This window comes from Pectinophora gossypiella, unplaced genomic scaffold (assembly GCF_024362695.1).
Source record: "Pectinophora gossypiella unplaced genomic scaffold, ilPecGoss1.1 Pgos_113, whole genome shotgun sequence".
Lineage (NCBI taxonomy): Eukaryota > Metazoa > Arthropoda > Insecta > Lepidoptera > Gelechiidae > Pectinophora > Pectinophora gossypiella.
In genome coordinates, this window is record NW_026063202.1 from 2216 (window position 1) to 16498 (window position 14283).

The 14283-nt window shown below is 35.4% G+C and overlaps 1 long non-coding RNA gene across 1 annotated transcript; it reads right to left on the bottom strand.

Moving 5' to 3' along the window:
* Positions 1 to 2161: 2161 nt before the first annotated feature.
* On the bottom strand, positions 2162 to 3798 carry LOC126380828 (uncharacterized). The gene is made up of 3 exons (XR_007568552.1): positions 3577 to 3798; positions 3276 to 3505; positions 2162 to 3061 (listed from the first exon to the last, which is right to left on the bottom strand). It is a non-coding gene; the product is annotated as an uncharacterized LOC126380828 (long non-coding RNA).
* Between the last annotated feature and the right edge of the window lie 10485 nt (positions 3799 to 14283).

Genomic DNA, 14283 nt, shown 5'->3' on the forward strand with positions numbered 1-14283 from the left:
GCCAATGAAAAAAAAAACAAAATGGCGGAAAATCAAGATGGCCGCCATACAAATTTTTCGTTTTTCCTGAAAATGCCTCGGGGGTAAAAATTATGTATAGGGATGTGATCAAAACGTCATGTTGAGTATGGAAATACTTCCCGATCTTCAAAAACTGCTCCGCATCAGGGCGGCACCCTATGGCCTGGGAAAACTATCGCACCTGAACCAATTTTTCTTTCACAATACTTATTTCAATCTTGGTCAAAATCTATTACTGGTAAAAAAACAAAATGGCGGAAAAACAAGATGGCCGCCATACAAAATTTTCTTTTTCCAGAAAATGCCTCGGGTTAAATAACTGTGTATAGGGTTGTAATTGGAACGTCTTGTAGAGTATGGAAATACTTCTCGATCTTGAAAAACTGCTCCGCATCAGGAGACACCCTACGGCCTGGTGAAACTATCGCACGTGGAACTTTTTAGTTTTCACGATACCTATTTAAATCTTGGTCAAATTCAATCGCTGGTGACAAAAATCAAAATGGCGGAAAAACAAGATGGCCGCCATACAAATTTTTCAATTTTCCTGAAAATGTCTCGGGGTTAAAAACTGTGCATAGGGGTGTAATTGGAACGTCTTGGTGAGTATGGAAATACTTCTTGATCTTCAAAAACTGCTCCGCATCAGGGAGACACCCTACGGCCTGGCGAAACTATCGCACGTGGAACTTTTTAGTTTTCACGATACCTATTTAAATCTTGGTCAAATTTAATTGCCAATGAAAAAAAAACAAAATGGCGGAAAATCAAGATGGCCGCCATACAAATTTTTCGTTTTTCCTGAAAATGCCTCGGGGGTAAAAATTATGTATAGGGATGTGATCAAAACGTCATGTTGAGTATGGAAATACTTCCCGATCTTCAAAAACTGCTCCGCATCAGGGCGGCACCCTATGGCCTGGGAAAACTATCGCACCTGAACCAATTTTTCTTTCACAATACTTATTTCAATCTTGGTCAAAATCTATTACTGGTAAAAAAAACAAAATGGCGGAAAAACAAGATGGCCGCCATACAAAATTTTCGTTTTTCCCGAAAATGCCTCAGGGGTAAAAATGATGTATGAGAAATGTGATCGAAACGTCATGTTGAGTATGGAAAAACTGTTCGATCTTGAAAAACTGCTCCGCATCAGGGAGACACCCTACGGCCTGGTGAAACTATCGCACGTGGAACTTTTTAGTTTTCACGATACCTATTTAAATCTTGGTCAAATTCAATCGCTGGTGACAAAAATCAAAATGGCGGAAAAACAAGATGGCCGCCATACAAAATTTCCCTTATACAGAAAAAGCCTCGGGGCTAAAAATGATGTATGGGAGGTGTGATCGGAACGTCATGTAGAGTACGGAATTACTTCCCGGTCTTCGAAAACTGCTCCTCGTCACGGAGACACACTACGCCCCGGCAAAACTATCGCATCTGAAACTATTCTTTTTTCACGAGACCTATTTAAATCTTGGTCAAATTCTATCGCCGGTGACATGCTTCGCATCAGGGAGACACCCTACGGCCTGGCAAAACTATAAAACCTGGAGCAACTTTTATTTCGCATAACATATTTCTATCGCCGGTGACATGTGTGCTGTCAACTTTTGCTGGGTTTTTTTAATTTCTGACTAAAATTATTGTGAACCTATTCCATAAATTTTAAGCCTGTCGTTTACCCGTCACCTGATAATAAAATGACAGGTATAACTTCAAATAAACTTAGACAGTGTGTACTGGAATCAGCACCAATAACACACGTTACTCTTGCATATTTAGTAACTAGGTAGGTCATGTTAAATCTGGACAGCGCCATCTGTATTTTTTTTTTGAGAACCTAGCCTGGAAAGTCCCTCATTGGTACCTATAGATTCTGTAATTATATTTGTCTTGCATTTAGACCAATAAAGACCACCAAAGGATGTTTGATGTGAAAATCTGGTCCCAAGAGGTCAAAAATTAAATGTAACTAACAATTTTGATACCACAAAAAACATTGATTGTGAGATCCTATCAGTTGAAGTGGTGCTAAACGACGTGATTACTATTTTTATTTTTCAAAATAATTTTAAAAAGAAACAATTTTATTAAAAACATAATGAAAGATATATTTTTAGAAATAATTTGTTTTATTATATAATTCATACTCATACAAAATATTCCTACATTTAATTAAATAGTTGAAATAAAACAGCAACTTAACCATATATACTCTCGGCCTATGTGGTCCAGTGGCTAACGTTCCGGAGGTCCCAGGTTCAAGTCCCGGTGGGGACAAAACACAAAAATTTCTTTGTGATCCCTGATTCAGTTAGGACATTGCTGGCTGATCCAACGACATTGGCGGCTCAGCAATAACCCTGGTTGATGAGGTTGGTCATCCACTTCACAACCTACATGATAGAAGAAGAACAAGTACCTATTTATGATTTTTGAACAGACTTAATATGGTAACATATTAGTAAGTAGGTAGAGAATAAACTTAACAATAACATTAAAATATACACAGGTTTTTATCTATTTAATGATTTAATAATATAAATTATAATAATTATAAAGTGATATAAACTCATAGTTTACCAACATCTATGAACAAAAAAAACCCCCGACAAAACAAAAGTACTCAATTATTATGAAAAAAGGTGAAAAAAACCCTATAAAAAGCAAAAAAAAACTTATCCCACATACCTATGCTTGCAAGCAAACTGAGCGTGTAACATTCCTATCACACTTAACAAACATTTCTGATGACCTTGAAGACCTGAACCGATTTCTACCAAACATAGCTAAGAACACTCTCGACTAATATAACTTACAAACAAAAAAAAACCATATTAAAATTGGATCATCCGTTTGGGAGCTACGATGCTACAGATAGACACATATACACAATTTTGCGTCGGGGGTTAATAAATAGAACTATATACATTGCAACAACACACCTAACACAGCTTTTATGTTCACTAGATATTAATGCTTTTGAGGTGAGCTCATCCTGCAAACAATGCATACATGGGCATCCATCAGGCATCTGAAAGCAAACATGAATGTTTTTAATAGTATATTGCACAATATGCCCGATTGTATCAATATTATTTAATGTGTAGGAATGGAACTGAAACATTGCCAACAATAAATTAAAATTAGAACAATGTTTTAATCATAATTAAGGATTGCCTTATAACATTTATGATTGAAACACAATATTTTTCATGTACAACATAAAATACTTAATACTTTAATACCTATCTCGGAGATTGTTTTTCTATATAATACCACTCTTCACTTCTTTCCATAAGCCCATGGCCTGTGATTTTATCTTCGTGACTGCTTTCCCAAAGATATTCCACAACTTATACAGACATAATTGTTTCCAACTGTCCGATTGGAACATTCTTCAGGAAACTTGTTATTGTTGCTTACATCTCTTAGTATGAGTATGAGTTAGTATGACAAAGTCGATCAGCATTCACACCTATAAATAAATAACTATATAATAACAGTGTCATATATAATAACAATGTCATTTGATTGTATGTTACTTACATTGCAATTTATCAACGAACATTATCCACAAACTTTTTATCATATCAGCTCTATCCAAAACACACAATGGCTCTGGAAGTTTTTACAGTAGAATGTCGACGCTCTCGCACGGTGAACTTGTAAGCTACAAATTCTAACAAAGTAGCACAGGAAATTATCAAGAGAACTTCTCGGCAACGAGACCACAGAACGAGACCATAAGACCATTTTGTTTTGTTTAGTTTTTTTTTTGGTTATTTTGTACATAGGACAGGCAAAGGAAACATAACCCATACAGCCAAATACTATACTAGGTACGTTAAATTCGTTAAAAACAATAAACGTATTTTCATATTTTCAAATCGGTAAGCAATGGAATCCACAGGTTACGCAAATTATGTGTTATTATGTCATAATTATAGCCTCATCTTTTTTTCTTTTTGGAAATTTTTGGCCTGGTTACATAGATCTTTAGGTTTGTGATACGAATTAACTCAAAAGTCCGCATAAATTTTCGAGTTATGAAGCGGCTTCTTGGCACGAAGTGAAAATAGATAGTACCACTTTGTTTATTGAATGTTTATTTATTATTTATATTTATATAGGCTTTTCGGCGGGAAACGGGAACGGGACAGTTGCTTTCTTCATTGAGTAATCTAAATAATTAATACGAAGTGGTGTTTTGTGGTTAATGATCGCATTAAGTTAGTCGGAAGACATTCGCGAGTGTTATTATATTGGAGTATTCAATAAACAAAGTGTATCTGCCTATTTTCGCTTCGTGCCGGGAAGCCGCTTCATGACTCAAAAGTTTATGCGGACTTTTGAGTTAATTCGTTTGGGGTTCGGAGTAGGAGTCTACTCCGAGGGTGGGGGCTTAGGTTTCATCATCATCACCTTTCATCATTTCATTAATCATCAAGAAAAAAAATACGTAAGACATGGCTGTATGGGCATAGTTCCCTTTGCCATACCCTTCGGGGAAAAACAAAACAAAAAAAAAAATTATATTTATATATTTTTCCGATATGATAACACTTAAGTTAAGTGAATGTTTTTCGATTACTTCTTCATTTCGTATTAAATATAAATAGATTATTCAATGAAGAAAACAACTTTCCCGCCAAAAAACAATGGAAAAATTAATGAAAATACTCAATATTCACTGCTTTTAATAAATTGTACTGAAGTAACAAAAAGCAATTAGATTTTATATTGCTTATTTATTAATTCTATCGACATCTATGCGACCGAGTCAAGAAAAAAGTACCTCAATATTTTTCGATATTGGCTGTTTGAATCTGCGTTGCCAGAATTTCTTTGTCTCATGGAAAAAAAAGTAAACTCAGTACCCAAACCGTTGGCGCGAAAAAGTGACAAGCGTTTTTTCACTTGTATTTCAAGATTCCAAAGGTAAGTTGATTTTGTTATTGATAATTTAACAATTATTTATAAATATATTTAGGTATATAATCTTTAAAATCGTAAAATAGTTAGCCATATAAACATAATTATTATAATTGTAAGATCTTTAACTATCTGTACTGATTTTCTCTTTTTCACATAATGAAAGTGAAACATTAAAAGGTAAGTACGTACCTACTTAAAGCTATAATTCTTATTTTATTGTCTATTAGATAAACACAAATAGTACAGAAGTGGTTTGTTTACAGATGAAGCGTTCAAGCGTCGAAATTCCATCGTGCTCTACAATGCGTCGCCGTCGCGTCGACGACGAGCCTGCTGCAACCTGCATCGGTGCCGGTAAGTATTTAGATTTTAACGAGTTTAATTCCAGTTTACCAAACGATCGATTGATTTTATGATGATAAAACTTTACTTAATAACAGGCAATAGGTACCTACTTACTTAAATCAATTGTATTGCCCCTACTTATGCTGTGTGACTAGAATAGGCGATAGTTAATTACTATTAATATTTTTTTAGATTATGTAAGTATGTTGGTAGGTATATGAAATAAGTTAATTAACCTATGATAAATTTAGATGAGATCATAACACTATAGATAATAATAATAAGATTGAATCCTTTTTGAATTATAACAATCCGAGTGTGATTCTGGTTTGACAGCAACCCATGTTGTAGCACAACAGTAACTTCACTCATTAGATGACCTGTAATAAGTAGGTCTGTAAAAAATTACCTATAGTACACACAAAAGTTAACCTATGACCGTAGTATTATTACTTATTCTATGCTATACTAATACCAGTCACTCTCTTAATATTCTGTGTGAAAAGTTAAACCTTCCTCTAAAATCGTGAAAAAGCCAACTAAATAATTATGTCTGTTTTATGTGTAGAAGAAGTAGCGTATTTTATCAAAAATTACAAGTTACTACAGATGGTTAAATACAACTATAACCAATCTTATAATAATATTATAAGATATTAACTGTCTAACTAAAAATTATAGAAATAAGTAGTAAGTAGGTAACAAAATTATTATAAAGTTACCTACTTAATTATATAATACAGCTATTTATAATAACAAAATTATATCAAACAAGTTATTAAGTAAGTATATAGATATAGAGATATCGAAGCTTTGAAGTATTTTATCTGAAAAAAAAGTTTGAATGCTATAATAACATTTGTCTACAATAAACTTATTTAAATGACTGTTAAAGGGCTTATGTAGGTTTGTCTATATTTTGAATATGGTAAGGGATATGGTATATATCTTGATGACCATGTGGTGGGGACTGAAGGAAACTAATCTAATTCAACCGACTTCAAAAAAAAGGTTATCAATTTGACCCATATGTATATTGTAATGTGTGTTAAATTTTCCATATACATGCCTGTATGTTTGTCCATGCATTTCGTAAAAACTACAAATCGTATTGCAATGCTTTTTTATTAAGTATCGTCCAACATAGAAAAGAATGTAAGTTTCATCAAAATTGGTTTAGAAATTTCCAACTTATGGTTGAAAAACAGTTAAAAATTAGGAACTTTGTGTTTCGACTATACTAATAGAAGCTTAGAGCTTAAGTAAGTATGGATACTAATGGTTTGAGAGTAAATTAAAGAAAATTGGAAAACGGTCAAGAGTGTGTCGGACACTACATACATTAAACAAATTATAAGACATTTTATAATATTTCAGTGTTTTGGTAACGATGGTCACTGGCGTATTAATATTATTAGGGACACTCGAGTTTATACAAATAAAAAGTAATTTCAAAATTTAGATTCTAATGTATTCAACTAAATATTATTTCTTACTATTTATTTGACAGATTTTGAAGTCCGTTTTATTTTTTTTAATTACTTTTTGTGACAGCTATAAAGTAATAAGCAAAATAAAGTAACAACTTTATAATTATTTTGTTTATTACTTTACAGCTATCTAAAGATATAGAAAACGCCGAATACAATGAGTGTCTAAAAAATACCATACCTCCACAACCCTGATACAGTAAAAATATAATAAAGGTAGGCATATATACTATGTTATACTATATTTTATGTGTATATGTACCTAAGGTTCCGTCCACAGAAAATGTTAGTAAAGGAAAAATCTATGTATGTAAGTATGTATACGTATCATACGTAGATACACGTCTACCGCATAAGTACGAGCGAGACAGACCATTCTAACGTAGTATTATTCTTTATTTGATGCCTATAGCTTAAGTGAAGTTCAACTCGATCGTCTTATATCTAGATACTTGAATTTCGGCATCAGAATTTTCTTTTACTAACCTTTTCTGTGGACGGAACCTTCGGTGCGCGAGTCCAAATCGCACTTGCCTGGTTTTTTTTTTAAATTTTGACAAATATACGTACCTACTTCACCTGTATTAGTCTGAAATAATCTCACACTATGATGCAACAAGATCAAAAGAAGAACAAAAACTGTGGTATTACGTTTTCCTGTTATTTTATATTAAATTTTCGAAATATTCCGTCAATAGAGTGCTGCATTGCGTACATACATAATATCTCGCCTATTTTCCATTGGGGTAGGCAGAGAACAGACTGTATAATCCTTTATTTAAGTAAAGTGCAGTGTAATAAATCGACATGTCTTCTAAATATTTTATAACGAGGGTTTGCGTTGCGTTACATCAATTGAGTTGAATGTTTGTATACCGGTACGGCACCCTCTCGGTGTCATTGGTCTTAAAGTCATTTTATTAGGTACCTGAATTAAATATTTATGTTACAATGATGTAATTTTCAATTGCTTAATATTTTATTAAAACTGTCAAAAGGTTACTAATGAGAACGTTGAGGAGTATGAGTGGGATAACTTTGAATGATAAAATAGTGTGTTAAGGGACTGTTGTAAAAGAAAATGTAGTGAAGAGAATTGACAAAAGGACGCTTAGATAGGTTGGACAAGGCCAAGATTTATTATACGGATGTAAGTGGTAAAATCCGAAGTGGATGGCCTAGGTGGTACATACCTCGATTAATTTCAGGATGTTTAAAGAAAAGCCACGGTCAAGAGTACTGGGAACCGGCGAGCATGCATAAATGAGTGTACTTTGATAAGAGTGGTAGAAGCGAAAGTGATGTGTCAGGATCGTAGTAAGTGGAATTGCGTGGCCGATCCCAACGGAAAATAGGCGTAATCTTAAGTATGTGTTTTTTCGAGAAAGTTGCTTAGCCATTTTCTATATTGTAAAGTCGGCGCCTCGTATTTTTTTTTCACTTCAGCCACAGCTACGATGGCAATGTTGTCGACTTAATTCATCGTCCTTTGATGTTCAACCACAATGTGTGCTCTACATGACCGTCGCGACTGAAATGATTATCGGCGGCGGCTTTGTGCGGCACGAACTGGCGGCACTGTGTGAAAGTGCTTAAACGAATGCCATTTTAACTACTTATTAAAAAAATCACCTACCTAGGTTTATTGATCCGACTGAAATTTTATATATATGCGTAGTTTTTTTTATATTAGGTAGGTAACTTAATTCTCATATAATAATTATTGCATTCCCTATAATAATATCGGTGAATAATTGTTTTATTAAAAAATAGATTGTTGGAGAATGATAATATTGATAATTGATATTTTAATTTAAGTACTTATGTAGGGTAAACTGCCTAATTATTAGAACCTTAAATGATTGGTACGGTCTAATCATTTTTCGGCACCGAATATATCAAAATGCTAGGAATATATCAAAATGTTCTTATTTTTTTTTTCTTAATAGTCAGTAGGGGTGTCAATAATATGGTGTATTACCTTATCTATTAAATAAATTAATATCTAAAATTTACTGAATCCTTAGGTCTAACACACCAAGGCTCCGATATGTATGAAGGTAATAATTCGCAATGTACGGTTATCTCAGCATGCGCTTCAATTTATTCAGTGTTCCATAATCGCGCATCTTTCACTACTGCCGAAATTGATGAAATTTTAAGAATGGGGGATACACTTTACATGCAGTTAAAATATCTACTTCAGAGGGGTGTCAGTTATTTTATGCCAGATGAATTACCCAATGAGCTTCGCGTCGGGAATAACGTCGCACATATAGTTAGTATGGAGGACAACTGGATCATTTCTAATACATATCCTACAACTCCCGCGAATAAAGACATAGGTTTATTAACGTTAAAGAATATACTGGACAATAGAGTGTTTTTTAATACTAATGACTATACTGTCGATTCGCAATTCGCTTATAATGTGAACAACTCGAATCACAACGACAGTACCGATAGCATATTGTTTACGGGTCAGGGTTATACTTTTAGTTTTTGGCGGTTTAATGGTGAATATTATTTCTTTAACAGCCATGCAGTTAACAGCAACAACATTAATATAGGAACGGGTAAGCCAGAAGATGGTCCTTACGTAGCACGTTTATTTAAATGTAATTCAACCGAAGCGCTAGCCAAACTTTTGCTCGCGAATGAAGTTTACGACGGATCCGAATACTCATTAACCCGATTAAGAGTATTAAATGACGACCTTATATGGCAAAACGAAGCGCAGGTTAGTTCCGAAACGTCACAATCCATTTTAGTAGATTTAATATCATCACCATTACTGAATGAGAATCAAACTTTAGATTCGATTTTGATGAACTATCAATCAACCCTGGCCCCGCTTAAAACCTCTGTGCAAAATTTTGATATTAGTAAATTGGAAGTTGATTCAAATCCGGTAGCTGTATATAACACTACAAGTGATATAAAACTGACAATTTTAAAACCAGTTGTCCTATTAGAAAGAATCAGTAATCAAGACGAAAGCCAATGCGTTAAAAATAAAGGTGGCCGACCCAAAAAACAGAAACGCGGACCGAAACCAAGTAAAGAAAACGCGCATCGCGAAGCTGTCAGGAAATACACAACGAAAAACCCCGCTGTTAATCGCAAGGCAGTTCAACAGTATAGTGAACGCAATCCAGATATTCACCGCGAGGCCGTTCAACGGTACAACGAACGCAATCCAGACATTAACCGCGAGGCCGTTCAACGTTATAACGAGAACAACCCAGACGTTCATCGCGCGGCCGTTCAACGTTATAACGAGAACAACCCAGACGTTCATCGCGCGGCCGTTCAACGTTATAACGAGAACAACCCAGACGTTCATCGCGCGGCCGTTCAACGTTATAACGAGAACAACCCAGACGTTCATCGCGCGGCCGTTCAACGTTATAACGAGAACAACCCAGACGTTCATCGCGCGGCCGTTCAACGTTATAACGAGAACAACCCAGACGTTCATCGCGCGGCCGTTCAACGTTATAACGAGAACAACCCAGACATTCATCGCGCGGCCGTTCAACGTTATTACGAGCTCCACCCCGAAATTAACAAAAAAGCAGCACAAAGATATACAGAAAATTGTCGTAACATAGAAACACCGCTGAGATATTCAAAAAATTTAATAGGTGAAAAACAGGGGCATGAACTCAGTACTATTCGATTATATAATTTAAAAAATACGTCGCTTTTGTCTGAGCTAACATATAGATGTCCAAGATGTAATGCTCCATTGTTCGAAGAAGAGAAATCTCGTCGGCAATGGTGTTGTCATTCAGGAGAATATAACGTTCAGAATTTTCTCCCATTAAACGAAGAATTTTATTCAAATTCAGCTTTTTTAAATAGACCACGCGCTTACAATAATATTTTTGCATTTTCGGCATTAGGTGTTTCCCATGGTTACCATCATCCAGAAGGTATATCTTTTCTAAAAATTCAAGGACGTATTTACCACCGTATATTTGATTTGTCTTACAATGAAAGTCCTAATAATATTAATTTTTACATAAATGACAGTAGCGAAAGAGAGAGTTTAGCTGGCGAATTAAGTTTAGATAAAACGGTAGTTCGAATGATTACAGGGTTCATGCACACAGTTAATCCATACATAAAATGTTTTAGAAGGTTAAGTTTAGAGGTATCATCAGAAGCTTTCTTGAAGTTCGAAAGAACTACACGTACGACTCACGGTAACATCCTCGGAGATCAACCTATTGGTCAAGAAATTGCTGCAATTATTAGTACAGACCGCGAAGAATTTTCTCCACGCTGTATTGTAGTCAAAAAGATAGCAGACGGTAGGCCTCGAACAATAGATATAATGGATTCCTTATACGAGACTTCCAGTATCCTCTCTTATATCCTCACGGAAATACTGGTTGGCATCCAGATATGAGAGATAATAAGGGCAATAAGCTTAATCAGGTTAAATATGTCCGTTGTTTACTTTTATCAGAATCGCGATTTAGCATATTTGGTCGGTTATCTGAAGAGTGGTTAGTCGATATGTTTTGTAGAGTTTTAGAAGAACGCTTGCGGTTTTTGAAAAATAGCCAAACAAAACAACAAAACAGGCTAAGAGTAGCTCCACTCCAAGAATTAATTAATGACGAGTTTATTTTAGGAGAAGGTGGAGTAGAACCTGGTAAAATTTATTTACCTAGCTCATTCACAGGGGGTCCACGATACATGAAAAAGAAATACCTGGATGCTATAGCAATGGTAAACAGGTTAGGTCCACCATCATATTTTTTAACTTTAACATGTAACCCCAACTGGCCTGAAATAAAAAATTCAACATTATCAGGTCGATCAAAAGACCCCCTTACTTGTGCTCGAGTTTTCAACTTAAAACTCGGAGAGTTATTAAAAGATTTAAAATCGGGTAAATGGTTCGGAAAAATTGTTTATATAATGCATGTTATAGAGTTCCAAAAAAGAGGACTACCACATGCGCATATTGCTTTTAGAGTGGAAGGTGGTGGACCAGTAGAAAGTCTGGATATTGATAAGTTTGTTCGAGCTACCATACCCGATCCAGCACAAACTTTATTATACAAAGTTGTCATGGATCACATGATACACGGTCCATGCGGCCCTCCTTACCGAACTAATTTGCCGTGTTGGAATAGTGAGAAAAAAAACTGTTTAAAATATTTTCCAAAAAAAGAAACACCAGTCACCTTCAGTGACGATAGAGGTTTTATACATTTACGTCGCAATAGTAAAAATCAGGCGATTATTAAATATCGCGGCAGAGACGTAATAGTTAATGATTTGTGGGTCGTTCCTTATAATCCTGCTCTTCTCCTAAAATATGATGCTCACATAAATTTAGAAGTGTCCACACAGCGTGCTATAATTAAGTATTTATTTAAATATATGACAAAAGGACCTGATGAAGCCCGTATTGCCGTTGTTGATGAAGAACATCGTGAGGATGAAATCGAACAATATGTCACTAAGCGATATATTAGTTCTAGCGAAGCAGCGTGGCGTGTTCTCGAATTTGATATTGTAGCTAGGAACCCTACGGTAAAAATGTTAACAGTACATTTGCCCGATCAAAATTCGGTATTTTTTAAGCCTGGCCACGCGAACGAGGCAGTTAATAATGCAGGTTCAGATCTTTTAGACTATTTCAGTAGGCCTTTAACTGAGGAGTTTGATCGGGTATCCTACTTAGACTTTTTTGAAAATTATAACATTCATGCGAAAGATCCATGTTTAAAGACAGTTCAGGCGGTGCAAATGCAAAACGGCAAATTTCTTACGCGGAGAATGCGGGGTGAGCTCGTCGCGCGTCTATTTTGGGTCGCGCCGAACAGAGGTGAACAGTTCTTTTTAAGACTTCTTTTAAGTGTTTACCCTTGTCGTAGTTTCGCGGATTTACTTCAAATTGGAGGTCCAAATTGCACAACTTTTCAAGAAGCTGCCAAATTCGTAGGACTTGCGGACGACGCAGTCGAATATGAACGGGCTATGGAAGAAGCTTCCACTTTTTTAACCGGACCACGACTTCGTAGCTTTTTTGTAACGCTGGCTGTTAATGGTGCCTCAGTGGCGTCACTGTGGAACACGTATAAACGTCAATTGGCCGAAGATTTCCTTTACAGGGTGCCAGATGACGAAGAAAACGCGTTTAACATGTGCCTCATTCAAATAGATAGAATGCTACGCAGACACGGAACTTCGTTAATAGAACAAGGTTTGCCGGAAGTAGTTTATAGGTCAACGGAGTTGGATAGGGAACGCACTGAATATGATTTAGATAGTTTGAAATCATACGTAGAAGAGTGGTTGCCACAGTTATCTCCCGATCAACGTGCCGTATTCGATTACGTGGAAAAGCTTTGCGTTGATAGTGTTTACCGAGAATCCAACAACTGTGCGATTTTTATCGATGGTCCCGCCGGCACCGGGAAAACGCTTTTATTGAAGGTCATAACTGCATACATCCGCGGTAACCTTAAAGGTATAGTTTTAACCTGTGCATCGTCTGCAATTGCTGCTCAAAATTACACAAACGGAATGACGGCTCATTCCTTGTTTAGATTTCCTTTACATCTATTAGATGATAGCGGATACTGGAACATCTCAAATGGTACTCAAAGAGCTGAATTGATTTATAATTCTAATCTCATTGTGTATGATGAGGCGCCGATGGCTCATAAATACCTTATAAATTTATTAAATAGATCATTACAGGATTTGATGAGGTCAGACAAAATTTTTGGTTCTAAAATAATTATTTTTGCAGGAGATTTTCGTCAAATTCCTCCTGTAGTCCCAGAAGCACGAACGAATTTTGATATATTAAACGCGTCACTAAAAACTTCACCTATTTGGAAACAATTGAAAAAATTTAGTTTGGTAACTTCACAGAGATGTAAGGATGACGCACAGTATGCAGAATTTCTTTTAAAACTGGGTTCAAATTTATTACCTACTCTTAGGTTAGAAACAAATAATAATGATTTGCAATTAGTCGAACTTGAATCCATTGATTATGTTACTGAATTAGAAGATTTAATTGATTTTGTATTCCCAGAAGTTACCCTTACTGAGCCAGGCGTATGCTCCTTCAGAGCGATTCTATGCACCCGTAACGATGCAGTTAGAGAAATTAATGCCGTTATTTTAGACAAACTACCAGGAGAAGTATTACATTTTTATGCCATAGACAAAGTTTTAAGCGACAACGCTGATCAAGTATATTTTAGTCCCGAATTTTTACATACACTTCGACCACAAGGTGTTCCAGATTTCGACTTACAATTAAAATTAGAATGTGTTTGTGTAATCACGCGTAATCTTAGTTTCGCGGACGGCTTAGTAAATGGCACCAAAGTAATAGTTGTTGAAACATCTCCATATATTATTAAAGTTCGGAAACAAGGTGAACTAGGAGATTATTTGATCCCTCGAATTCTTTTTAAAGCGCCTATAGAACATAACAGCC